The 11,008-nt window shown below is 41.5% G+C and overlaps 1 pseudogene; it reads left to right on the top strand.

Moving 5' to 3' along the window:
- The first annotated feature begins 2,039 nt into the window (after nt 1-2,039).
- On the top strand, nt 2,040-2,443 carry LOC118651860 (annotated as a pseudogene).
- The last annotated feature ends 8,565 nt before the right edge of the window (nt 2,444-11,008 follow it).

The following is an 11,008-nucleotide window of genomic DNA, read 5'->3' as shown; positions in this document are numbered from 1 at the left end:
TAAAGCTTCTGTTAATGACCCCTCAAAAGAGCCGGGTTTTTGAAAGGTTCTGAATGGGTCCAGATCACTCATCTATGACATGAAGCCGTAATGTATCAAAAGAGATTTTATTTCAAGTGCCTGGGTGCAGACAGGCTGAGTCCAAAAAAAGGAGTCAACCCTGACTAAAGGGGGAGGCAAGGCTTTTATCAGCTTCTGTTGGCTGTGGGCGGTTTCTGCTGAAGCAGAGCTTGACAGGCTGGTCCAGTCCTTTGTTCCTCCTCAGGTTATCTAGGTTATGCAGAGCTCAAGGCTGCAAGCTTTCTGCAAGATATCTGCTAAGGACAGTAAGTTTCCTCTGCCCCATTTTATTCTCTTTAACCCTTTCATTCCCATCTTAAAGGTTATATATAAAGGAAAAGGAAAGGGATGAGGTTGTCATTTCTCTTTGGCTGCTTCCTGCACATGGGAGGGGGCAGCATGGAAGCCTAAGGAGTAAATTTAGATTATTTCCTGGGGTATAAGCCTGTAGGGTCCCTTTACCTGGGTAAGGACAAACACTCCTACTGTCTGGTTAAGTAGGATTTGTAATCTTGTATGTACAAATTTGGTAACTATCTTCAAAATACAGGGCCCGAAGAGGAGGAGTAGGAGAAATAGTGTCAGGGGGCCCAAAAGAGATAAAAAACAGGTTAATTTGGGCAGAGCTGCTTGTAGGCTGGACCATATGGACTGCTCTATGCTGTCCTGACTGATCTCCTTGAGCCATTGAGTATTCTGTAGAATGTGTTGTGTTCTTTCCTCTATTTGACCTGTAGAATTTAGATAAAAACAACAGGAGGTGTTAGCAACTAAACAAACCCCTCCCTCTTTGGCTAAGAGATGGTCTAGGGCTAGTAGGGGGACCTTTTGGGGGATATAAGAGATCTGCAAGATTCAGAAGCACTATGAAGTTAAACAAATAGATATGATCTGGAGAGAAATCCTGTAAATCTCCCTGGAGCCAGATGTCTGCAATGAGTTTGAAAATATCTTGCACTGTTCTGATGGGATAGTCTGCACCAGGTTGGGGAATGTTGTCACTAACAATCTGCAGGAATGTGGAAGCCTGGGTATATAATCTATTAGTCATTTGGCTGATATGTGAGAGGGGCTATTTTTTCTCCAGAAAGGCTAGTGGGAGGGTAGGTTACCCTGGGGGCGAACTTCTTGTTTTCCAAGTTTTGACCCTTGTTGGCATCTGGAGCTTTCTTCCCTGGTGAGTTTTTACATCTGTATCTGGCCCATTGTCCTTGCTCTTTGGGTCAGAGGGACAATGAGGCCTGGGCACAAAAGGAGGTTGTGATGGTATCTAGGGGTGGCATTTTCTGAGTACAAGTAGGTCTTGTAACCTAGTGGAGACAAACTGTTTTATATATTTTAGTATTACTGGGGCAAAAGCTAGAACAATAAGAGTTATGACAAATGGTCTTTTGGAAGGAAAGAGACATTAGTTTGGAGGGTTGTAGTCTAATATACCAAAATGAGGTTTATTCTCAAATCATTTGCTCTTAAGTGTCCTTGGTTTAGGGGAGATAGGATTTTTTAGATGGTTGTAAACTGCTGTTTTACTATCTCAGTTTCCCTATTCTACTTGACTTGGCTTACTAGCCTGTGTCATTTATATAACTTCCTTTTAACATTTCTCCCTACAAACCTTCTATAACTTTTATGAACCTTCTTAAAACTTTCACAAACCTTCGTATAACTTTTACAAACATTATTTTCTTTAAAATGTATATCTATGTGCCTCGTACCTTCTATTATCAAAACCACATAAATTCTTTCTAATTTAATTAGAATTCTTAACTCTTAGAAACCCTAATTTTCTAATGATAGCCAAAAAATAAACAGCCGGAATTTCTTAGACTGACATTTATGAACATTCTTACTTTCAAGAAACATACCTTTAACAAAGCACAAGACATTACATTAACAGTTCTAAATCTACTTTATAGATTTTTCTGTAACAAAAGCTAAAATCAGGTGAACTTAAAACTTGTTGAAAGACAATACCCCGTGCTCTTTCTTTCCAACTTGCCAAGCACAATGGCTCCTGCAAAGAAGGGTGGCAAGAAGAAGAAGGGCCGCTCCACTATCAATGAGGTGGTGACCAGGGAGTACACCATCAACATCCTCAAGTTCATCCACAGCGTGGGTTTCAAGAAACGTGCCCCTCGGGCACTCAAGGAGATCTGGAAATTTGCCATGAAAGAGATGGGGACTCCAGATGTGTGCATTGACACCAGGCTCAACAAAGCTGTCTGGACCAAAGGAATAGGAATGTCCCATATTGTATGCGGGTATGTTTATCCAGAAAATGCAATGAGGATGAAGATTCACCAAACAGCTATATACATTGGTAACCTATGTGCCTGTCGCCACTTTCAAAAATCTACAGACCCTTAACATGGATGAGAACTAATGCTGATAGTCGAATAAAGTTATACAACTGCCTAGGGGAAAAAAACAAACAAAAAACAAACAAACAAAAAATCTTGTTGAAGTATTTAGATGTTTATCATTTAACCCAGCAATGCTCCAAAGCTTTTAAGTTGCCAAAGACTTTGGAAAATTATGAGTCTGGAGAAAAGGTGGGGGAGGAGGGAGCAGACCCTGCAGCCTATTTCCAGGCCTCTAGCCACTTGGATTTAAAACTGCCACATTTTTCCTTAGAAATAACATGCTAAGGTTTGGGTGATAAAGAGTTCAGTTTCTGATAGTAGCCAGACTGTTAAGTAAGCATTCATAGTCTTAGAGTAAAGAAAGTTGTTCTTTGGGAAAGGGGGGTGTATGTGAGAAGGTGCTGAGGTCAGAGTATTTTTAAAGCATTAAAAGAGTGAGAATGCTGGGCCTTCTGGAGGAGGGTTTAGGGTTTTGAAAGACATTGTTATTTTTTAATCTAATTACCCAGTAGGAAGACTTGGTTAGACTCTCAGTGAAAGTTTAAAAGGCCATGAATGAGCTGTGTAAACAAAGGAAGTCTTGGCCTACTTTCAGGAATTACACATGAAACATCCCAAAGAGAGTTCAAATGGTGGAAAGAGAAACCCAGTGTCAGAAGATGAGATATGGCATGGCAAAAATGAAGTTGTCAAAATTGGTGTACTAAATGCTTTAGTTAGAGGACCTGGATTTATATTATGAGTCAGAGAGAGAAATACAAAGGGAAAGTTCATTTTGACTTGTCTCATGGACTTGTGTACCCAGTGTCCTGAGAATGGCTTTACCAACAATTGGGACATTAGCCAGATGCCCAGGGATGGGTTTACCGCACTCAGACAGGGGACTCACATCCACAGGGGCAGAGAGAGAACTGGAAAGAGAAAGCACATTTGACCTGTGGATGTGTCTATCCCATGCCCTAAGGATGGTTTTACCAAGGGTCAGACATTGGCTAACTGCCCTGGGAATGAATTTACATCTCTCAGACAGGGGACTCATGCCCATGCTGGCCAAACAAGGGGGAAGGAAGGAATTTCTTCAGGTGTCAGGAGTGTTCGATCAGGTCCTGACTCACTGGATCCCATCACTCAGGTGTCACCTGGGCACAGTCTTTGGGCAGGTGAATCCATGTCCAGGGAGCATGCTTACCGTCCATCTTAGTCTTGACAAGGTGCATTTGATGAAGGATTTACTCTGCAGCTGACTGATAGGTTTCCCCACACTGATGATGGTAAATGACAAGGAAGATGAATTAGAGAGAGTGTAGGAAGAGAAAATAACTCCAGTGCCCTACGATGGGCATTAGAATGTTACTGGACAGGGCCTGGCCCAGAGCAGGTCTGCCTCAGGGCAGCCTATAGTGTATGGGTCCTTGACTTCATGTAGGAAAGATTTCACAACATGAGTCCAGATGGTTTTGAGAGTATATTTGTTAAAGCTGAGGATAATGAAACAAAGGAAGAAATTAGGGTAGAAGAAACAACAGGGGAGAGCTTAGGCAGTGCTCTGCTTTGACTATCTAAAAAATGTTATAGGAAACTAGAGGCCTGGTGCATGATACTCGTACACGGGTAGGGTCCCTAAGCCTGGCTGGCAGTCAGGGCCAATCAGGGCCTTCTGGCTGCTGGCTGACAGCAGGGGCTTTCCTTCACTCCACACTGCCCCCTGGTGGTCAACGCATGTCATAGTGAGCGATCGAACTCCCGGTCTCCCAAACTCCCTAGGACACTTCGCCTATTGGGCAGGGCTGGTTTAGTTTAATGGGTAAGTCAGAGAAAAATGGGGCCTTAGAGACAGGATTAGAGAGTGAGCCCGGGACAAGCTGCTGCTGCTCATCACTCCCTTGGCTGCAAGTCTCCTGGTGACCATTAGAATGTAGGAAGAAATAAAAAGTTCATGCCCAGGAAGGGGCATGGGCATGCTCTAAAGTGAGCCCACCTGAGAGCTTTTTATGTGTTTTTTTGTTTTGTTTTGTTTTCTGCAGGCAAGAATATTAGGGGAGGGTTTCAGTAGAATATTCATCAGCTTTCCAGGTGCATTTTTATCATGCTGATGCATTAAAATGAGTATATAGGGGAGTTTTAGATTATTATTTGGTCTATTTTACTATTTTATCTTAAGTCTGTCTGGCTTTAATGTTTGGTGTGTTTTTTTGTTTTGTTTTTTTTTGTGTGTGTGTTTTTTGTTTGTTTTTTAAAAAAATTTGTTGCTTGACTTCATCTGTCCTTGAATTTAGCTGGCACAAATAGTATTAATTAGGTCTTTCTTCTCTATTTTTCCAGGCCAGGGTGATTTAAACTATGTATTTTCTGGTTAGGGAGGAGGGTATAAACCATTTGCTCTCAAGTGTCCTTGGTTAGGGACGATAAAGTCTTGCAATTCACAAGCTTGCTATAAGCTGCCCAAACTGGCCTTGTTCAATTTTCTTTTTCTTTCCTCGCTTCTTACTATCCTGCTACATAACCACTTAGCTGTATACCAAAACTAGTACCAAGTAATATTGAATGTAAACTTCAATCAGAAAATAAAATTAAAACTTTTAAAATGAAAGGCTTTAAGCAGGAAATAGCCATGATTAAATTTGTGTTTTGAAAAGATCACTGTAGGTGCAGTGTTTAGAATAGAGTGGGGAAAATAACTGATGAGTTTCAGATAAGAAATAATGGTACCTTGAAATAGAATGATGATAATAATGACAAATTAAAAATACAGGGAAAAGTACACTCTCCAGTGATGCTTAAATATGTAGAGTGAGGGAAAAGGATGCCTAGGGATGAACCCAAATACTTCCCATGTGAGTTGAAATTGAAGTAATAAATGCAGATTCTTTATTGAATGTGGTCACTGCTTAGTAAGTGTATTTACCTTCCTACCTTCCTAAGTACATCTCTCTTTTAGAAAGAAAAATTGCTGCATAATCCTTAGCATCAATAAGTGATTCCTCTAATTGACCCCCTAGAATTTCTGCCTTGTCTAGAAAGTTCAAGAAAAGATAAACTGCAAAACAAAGCACCCAAAGATTTTATTTTATTTTTTCTGTCTGGATTACCTTTTGTCACCTTGACATATGCCCAAGCCTCTACATCTCATTAAACAAAAAATTATACTTCTCCCTCAATCCTTTCAGCTTGAAACATTCTTTTAATTTCCTTTAGAAAACACCAAGACTTAGAGGATAAGCAGTGTAAATACTTGCTTCTTTTTTGGAGGGACTATTTTTTCCTTCAAGGTTGTGAGTTATCCAGATCGTGAGAAACAGTCTACAATAATCTCAGGGATTCATAAAATCAGGAGAATGAAAAGAAAAACCCCTTGACTACAAAAAAAAACCTTTAAAACGGAATGCTTAGCTTTTATTTCTTCTAAATTTTAGAACTCTATATTACTCTAGTATTATTGATTTTATATCTTTAATTTTCTACTAGAGGCCCGGTGCACAAAAATTTGTGCATTCGACAGGGGGGTGGGGGCGATCCATCAGCCCGGCATGTGCCCTCTCACAGTCTGGGACCCCTCGGGGGATGACCACATGCTGGCTTAGGCCCGCTCCCGGGGAAATTGGGCCTAAGCTGGCAGTCAGACATCCCTCTGGCAGCCCAGGAGCCATCAGGGGATGTCCACTTGCCAGTGGGGAGCAGGCCTAAGCTGCAGTCAGACATCTTTAGTGCTGCTGAGGAGGCAGGAGAGGCTCCCGCCACCACTGGCAGCCATCAGCCTGGCTTGTGGCTGAGCAGAGCTCCCCCTGTGGGAGCGCACTGGCCACGAGGGGGCAGATCCTGCATTGAGCGTCTGGCCCCTGGTGGTCAGTGTGTGTCATAGTGACCAGTGATTCCCAGTCGTTCTGCTGTTAGGGTCAATTTGTATATTACCCTTTTGTTATATAGGATAGAGGCCTGGTGCATGTGTGGGCACTGGCTGGTTTGCCCTGAAAGGTGTCCCAGATCAGGGTGGGGGTCCCAATGGGGTGCCTGGCCAGCCTGGGTGAGGGGCTGAGGGCCGTTTTCAGGCTGGCCACACCCCCTTCAGGGTCGGGGGTCCTGCTGGGGTGCCTGGCCAGTCTGGGTGAGGGGCTGATGGCTATTTGCCAGCTGGCCAACCCCCCCAGTGGGGACCCTCACCCCATGAGGGTGTGGCCAGCCTGGTGAGTGGCTGATGGCTATTTGCAGGCTGGCCAAGCCCCCCAGTTGGGACCCTTACCCAATGAGGGTGTGGCCATCCTGGTTGAGGGGCTGTTGCCTGTTTGCAGGCTGGCCATGGCCCCCAGCCACCCAAGCTTCCAGTGGAGGCTGGCTGGAAGCAGGTATCTGGGATTTATTTATCTTCTATAATTGAAACTTTGTTGCCTTGAGCTGAGGCCACAGCCGGCCAGAGCAGGCAGAAAGCTTGGCTTCCTCCATCGCCGGGCAACCAAGCCTCCTGCTTGCTCCAGCTCCGTAGCTGCCGGCCACCACCTTATTTGGGTTAATTTGCATATAGTCACTCTGATTGGCTGGTGGGCATGGCTTAGGGCATAGCGGAGGTGCAGTCAATTTGCATGTTTTTCTTTTATTAGATTAGATATGAAAGATGCAAATGATACAAGATGATTTTTGTGATAGTGCCATGCCACAACCTTTTACGGCAAGGGTTTAGGATCTGAAGAAGGGGCCGATGCACAAATGAAAATACTATACAAGAAACATGAATTATTAAGTGGTAAGGGCCAGGTGGAGACCTCTCTCTAGGAGAGGCACCCTGAAACCTGGCCTTGTCCGCTTTTTATTCAATTTTAGATACACAGCTTGCCCTCAGTAAAGCACAGCAAACCGTCCATCTCTAAGGTCAATAAATATCAGTAAAAATTGGTAAGGTTCAGTAAACATTTACTTTGAGGTTATTAGGTCAGGAAATTGTTTTGAGCCATTGCTATCTCTATAGACCAATGGTGCTTAGTATTGGCCCTGCCAATGCTCGTCCATCAACCTTCCATGTTCCTTGATGCACTCTCATGATAGTATCAACAGTGGATGGCTTCCCGCAGTGTCAGCATCCAGAATCTGTAATTACTGACTTGTGATTATTGCTATACAACTTTGACTTCATTTGTGGGTTGTCTTCAGTCCTGAGGTCTCATCTTTCACAACACAAACCCAATCATCATCACACCTGCCTTTGCTGTTAACTAGTTTTGTGGTCCTAGAAAGTTCATCTGACCTCCATGGACCTTAATTTCCTGCTTGTAAAATGAAGAGGTGAAGCTTAATGATTTTTGAAGTACTTTCAACCATAACTTTCTAAGGAAGATAAATCTTGGTAAGTCTGACACAGAGTATCAGATGAAAGTGTGAGCACGTTTTTTAATTCATTTTTCTCAATCATGTGCATCACAAACATTAGAAAAAAACATCATTCATTTACTTTTCCTTTGAGGGATAAAAGAAGATAAACAATAAGCCAAGCATTTACAATTTTAAGATCCTAAGCATTTGAGATGTTTGCTAATATTCAGGTCATATCTTTTAGCCTCCTCTCATTCATTTTAGCCTCTCACTTATTTCTACATTCACCTCTTCCAGGACCAGTAGGTTTTCCAAATATCCCTTTGGCAAAAACTCTCAGGGAACCCACTGATGAAGCTCTCAAATCAAAGCTGAACAGCCTTCTCATGCTATTAAAAGTAGCCTTAGCAAGGAGGAAAATAATCTTATTTCCTGTTCAAAATATTACATACAGAGATGTCACTGACAGATTTAACTACTACAGAGTTATTTTTACTTTAAAATAATAACTATTAGCACCAGGAGATTGCTTAATGGGTCACAAGTGGGAACAGGTCTTCTTGTCTAGATAGGGATATCTGCCTCCAATGTACATCCTAAGAACAAAGGCCTGTGACTGAACAATCCATTTCTGAAATCTAACAGATCCCTATCATTTATTCTCTTTTAGCATTATAAGGAAGGGACACTAAAAAAGGGTGAGAAGAGTGCAAATCTGCATCAAGTGGTGTTGGGGTTTGGGATAGGAAGAAGTGTGGAAATCACCTATACATATAAAAGCCTAAGAGACAATTACAACTGAATGACCAGTTGACCAGTTGCTATGACATGCACTGACCACAAGGGAGCAGACGCTCAATGCAGGAGCTGCCCCCTGGTGGTCAGTGCACTCCTACAGCCAACCTCCTGTGGTCAGCTGATGGCCTCGGCTTCCAGCATCTGTTCCTTCCGCACCTGCCCCAGCTATCATCGCCTCCTCTCCCGACCCCACCAGTGTCTTCAAGCCCCAGGCTGGATCGGGGAACCAGGGGGTCAGTGTGTGGTGGAGGCAGACACAGCCCCTTTCCCATGGGGGCTGAGGGGTAGTTTCCTCCCCCTGGCCAGCAGGCCCCAATCAGCCTGCGGTCCCTCCCCCTGTCCCTCCCTCCAGCCAGCAGGCCTCGATAGGCCAGGTCCTGATCAACCCTGATTGCTGGCCAGGCCTAGGTACCCCACCTGTGCACGAATTCATGTACTTGGCCTCTATTTAAATATAATTGACTGTGTTTACACCAGTTAAAGAAAAGGGCAGACAGGAAAATAGATACAGTCCCTCCCTCCCTTCTGAAATAGACTTTTTATTAACAGCCACTGAACACAACAAAATTACTCTTCTCTACAATCAGTATTCAGTGACAATCTTAGAGATTCCTTTAAGAATTTCAAAAGGTATCTATTAGTCTATAATTTGTAAAACACTAGGGCTGTGTTGTCAATAATAGCCACCAGCTACATAAGGAAGTTCAACAAATGAAATGCAGTTTGTCCAAACTGAGGTATAATCTAAGTGTCAAATAAATACAGCTTTCAAAGCCTTGGTACAAACAAAATGAAAAAATATCTCATTAATAAATTTTAAATTGCTTATATCTCAAAATTTTATATCTTAGATTAAATGATGTCTTCTATGAAAATTAATTTTATCTTTTTTTCCCTTTATTAAAATATGTTCATTAGAAAATTTTAAATTACACATATGGCTCACATTTGTATTTCTTGGGGCAGCGCTAAATTGCATTAAAGAAAAAAAATGTGTGTAAAAAAAGTAAATGGCAAGTTAAATAAGCCAAGCATCTAAAGTGAAACATACATAAAGATATACAGAAAGTTACTCAGTTTATATCTCTTGACAAACTACCAATTTCTTTCTTAAATATGTTTACTATATCTTACAGTGAGACTCATATCTTGAATGGTAGAGAAAAAATGAAAGTAGAGTTTGAATTTGTCAACACTTGGGTGATCAACTTATTCTGAGAACGTAATCCTGGGCGGGGTGGGGGGGAGGGGAATAAAATGTTACAGAATTAGTAATCTTTAAGCTAGAATCAAGGACTTGTTATTTTCATAACTATTAATGAATTAAAATTGAATAAAGCTGATATAATTGTTATTGCACCCCAACATTTTCAAAGTATTGTTGCTTACATTATAAACTCTTAGATTATGCTTCAAAGAAGTTCTTCTGTTTGAAATATCTATTCCTATGATCATCCATTTAATATGACATTACAATAATTGTCATATATTATCTTTATTTGTGAATTTTCATAGTACATCAAAAGAAGTTTTAGAAATTGAACACCAGTAATAGACCTCTAGTAAAAAGCACATATCTTTTAACAAGAGATGTGTAATGCTGTTTTATCTAAATTGATTCTATGTGATGTTTTAGAAACTGAATTGAGAATTCATATATTCACAATGCACTTTGTTTTATGGTTGTTTTGTGAAGAAAATTGGTTTTTTTTGTTTTGTTTTTTTCCATTGCATTCAAGTATTTATTTATCTTTTTAATTAAATCTTTATTGTTCAGATTATTACATTAGTTACTCTTTTTTCCCACCATAACTCCCCTCCACCCAGTTCCCACCCCACCCTACGCCCTCACTCCCCACCCACTGTCCTCATCCATAGGTGCACGATTATTGTACAATCCCTTCCCTCATCCCACACCCCTCCCCCCCCACCCCCCGCAAGAGTAGTCCATTCCCTTTCTATGTCCCTGATTCTATTACAATCGCCAGTTCATTCTGTTCATCAGATTATTTATTCCCTTGATTTTTAGGTTCACTTGTTAATAGATATGTATTTGTTGTTCATAATTTGTATCTTTACCTTTTTCTTCTTCTTCTTCCTCTTCTTAAAGGATACCTTTCAGCATTTCATATAATACTGATTTGGTGGTGATGAACTCCTTTAGCTTTTTCTTATCTGTGAAGCTCTTTATCTGGCCTTCACTTCTGAATGATAGTTTTGCTGGATAAAGTAGTCTTGGTTGTAGGTTCTTGGTATTCATCACTTTGAATATTTCTTGCCACTCCGTTCTGGCCTGCAAAGTTTCTGTTGAGAAATCAGCTGACAGTCGTATGGGTACTCCCTTGTAGGTAACTGACTTTCTTTCTCTTGCTGCTTTTAGGATTCTCTCTTTGTCTTTTGCTCTTGGCATCTTAATTATGATGTGTCTTGGTGTGGTCCTCTTTGGATTCCATTTGTTTGGGGTTCTCTGCGCTTCCTGGACCTGTAAG

Source organism: Myotis myotis, unplaced genomic scaffold (genome assembly GCF_014108235.1).
Source record: "Myotis myotis isolate mMyoMyo1 unplaced genomic scaffold, mMyoMyo1.p scaffold_m19_p_3, whole genome shotgun sequence".
Lineage (NCBI taxonomy): Eukaryota > Metazoa > Chordata > Mammalia > Chiroptera > Vespertilionidae > Myotis > Myotis myotis.
Note: the sequence above shows the minus strand (reverse complement) of the source record. Positions and strands in the feature narration are given on the sequence as shown.